This window comes from Apis dorsata, unplaced genomic scaffold (genome assembly GCF_000469605.1).
Source record: "Apis dorsata unplaced genomic scaffold, Apis dorsata 1.3 scaffold_486, whole genome shotgun sequence".
In the NCBI taxonomy this organism is placed as follows: domain Eukaryota; kingdom Metazoa; phylum Arthropoda; class Insecta; order Hymenoptera; family Apidae; genus Apis; species Apis dorsata.
The window spans coordinates 1,094,174-1,097,248 of record NW_006263721.1 but is presented as its reverse complement, the minus strand read 5'-3'; the positions used below and the strand labels follow the sequence as shown (position 1 = coordinate 1,097,248).

Sequence of the window (3,075 nt, the reverse complement as noted above, 5' to 3'; positions counted from 1 at the left end):
TCATAATTCTTATTCATTTATAATCAAAATATATACTATAAAAAAAATATATTATATGTAATTATTATTTTACAACTATTATTTAACTACTATTTAAGAATACTTCAATACCATAATAGAAGTAGTAAAAAGTGATTTAAGCTCTAATAATTTTGTTAATATATAATAATAATATAAATTTAATAATAATATAATATAAATATATTTAGTATTTTATATTATTATATATTTAATATTATTATTATTACTAAAAAAAGCATAAATTTACTATTTTATAGTTATTTATAAAATGAAGCAAATTTAAATTAATTTAAATTAATTCCCAATAAGTAATATAATTTTAAATCAAATCATCTAATGATTGATGAAATTAAAATTGAAATTTAAAAATTAAATAGAAGTTAATGAATAAATTAACTTTATATTTGATATACGTATATGATCTTATATACTCTATATCTATAAGAAAGTTTTTTTATTATATAAGTTATTTTTATTGAAATAAATTATATATTATGTTATGTTTATATAATAATATAATAATAACATAATAACATAGGTTTTCCATATATAAAATAATAATAAAATAAGTCATGCTATAATAGAACATACTAATTTTGAAGAATACCGTAGAATTTTGTGAAATTTTATAAAATTTTATTTTAATATAAAATATATCCTTAAATCAAAAATCTTTGTAAAAGATTGTATTTTGCTTTTATTAAGGTATTAATAATTTTTTATTATTTTATTGATCCATTTAAAAATATATTCAAAAGTATAATAACCATTTGTATTTCCAATAAGAATATGTAAAATATATACATATTCTATTCATGTCTCTATATAATATTGAGTATATAATATATATACTTTTATTATTAATTATAAAAATTTTAAATTGTAAATAAGATATATATTATAAGATATATAAAAACTATATAAGATAAATATTTGAAATAATTTGAATTAAAAATTTTAATGAAAAAATACATTATGTGTATAATTTTATCAAGATTTTATCTTATCATGATAAATATAGATTAATATAGATAAATATTTCCTAATATTTAATAAAAACAATTAATTAATGAATAAAATATATTGAAAATTTTCTTATATCTATAACTTTCTAGTATTTATCCAAAATGAAATTCAAACTTTCAAATTCTAATCTTAGAATAAATAAACAGATATCACAATTTAGATATCAATAGATATCAAAATAGATATTAAAATATTGTTTATTATTGTTGCAATATATACTTCTTGACATTTTCTATTGTAAATTTTTTATTGTAAATTTTTATATAATAAAATAAAAAATAAAATTTGTTCAATAGTTGGTACAAATTAATAATTTTGGAATATCGAGTTACATATATTATATTATAAGTTAAATTTTTAAAATTTGTCCTTACCAAGTGCATTTAATTTTATTTTATATTAAAACAAAAATGATTATTAGAAATAATACATACTATTTATTATATTATTCCGTTAATATCTTGAATAAATAATAATTTATAAAAAAAATATATTTTCATTAATAATATTTTATTACTTATTAATTATTAATAATTTCTATATAGTTCTACATTCAAAAAAATCAAGTTATATTTATGTTTATTTCATATATATATAAATTAAAATGAAATAAATAACTCATTTGATTACATATTGTATATAATTTATTTGATTATGTATTGTATATAATTCATTTGATAAATAATTTATTTGATTACGTATTGATATATAAAAACTAAACAATTTTTCGATTACTTACCACGTCTTGATAGTATATGTCTTAATAAACACTTGATTGTTCTCAATAATAATTATATATATGATAAAAAGTAATGAAAGAATCACTTATACACATATAATAGTTATCACAAATCACGTTATATCAATACACATAAATAATATAATATATTAGTACTAATTGATTTTAACATTTGAAGTTTATAAATCAAGAAACGAACTCCATCGTATCACTGTTCGACAAATACTAACCGGTGAGTCAGTGCGTCTGTCGCAGAAACTGCTATGATAGCGTGATACGTCAGACTTACTCAGAACATGCTTTTCGTTTGTAATCATTCAAGAATGTTGAATTGTCTCATTATGTACTTTACAAATTGTATTTTTAATTTATATATCTCGTTTACTTAAAGATTTATTTTGTGTTACATGAAACGATATTTATATGATAAAAAAAATCAATAGTAATTTTATTATATATATTTAAATTTTTATATTATAAATAATATATATAAATATATATTATAAATACAACTCATATAAATACATTTTCATACTTTGTATTTATTATTTACATTATAGCTTTAATAATATAATGAAACATAAAGAAAATGTAATATGTTTAGAAAGAAAGTTATATATATATGAACTATATATATATACATACATATGTTACAAATATGTATTCGAAAGAATCAAAATGAAAATTAAAAATTTGTTTTAATAATAGAAATGTAAATATCTAAAATGAAAGTCTATAATCAATATTATTTCTAACGGTATAGTACCGGTAAAGTCAGTAACAGGTGGCACTTGCGCTGTTGCACTTAACGCGCTAAAAACGATATGGTAATTTTAAAAGATATTTTTCATCTACAAAGTACATTGCTTTACACACACGCGCGCGCGCGCACACACACACACACACATCATGTTATTTTGTTATATTAGTTCTTTATAATTTCTCTAATATTTTTAATGTAACAAAAATATTAATAATTAAAAATAGATTAGAAATATTCTTAAAATAATGGAATTGAATTAATAAAAGAATTATATTAGAATATATATGGAAATTTTATACAACAGCGCATATATATATATATATATATTTGTATAATTCAAAGATCGAAAATATTCGAGTTTTTTTCGAAACCGCCAATGAGTGTCAATGATCGTTAAAAAAAATAACCACAACACATTCTGGCATGCGTGCTCGGTTCTTTTATGGTTAGTCTTTAAAGCAAATTTTAACCTAGATACATATCTCTCATCGGTTAGCATGTAATCGAGTTAAAAGTCATTAGTTAT

At 17.9% G+C, this 3,075-nt stretch overlaps 1 protein-coding gene across 1 annotated transcript in view; it reads right to left on the bottom strand.

The window, feature by feature from the left end:
• LOC102677168 (unconventional myosin-Ie-like) overlaps positions 1-2,574 on the bottom strand; it is a 17,588-nt gene extending 15,014 nt beyond the window's left edge. Inside the window, exon 1 of the mRNA XM_006620196.2 lies at positions 2,553-2,574. The gene's annotated coding sequence lies outside the window, so the exon portion shown is untranslated. The remainder of the gene's footprint in view (positions 1-2,552) is intronic.
• Between the last annotated feature and the right edge of the window lie 501 nt (positions 2,575-3,075).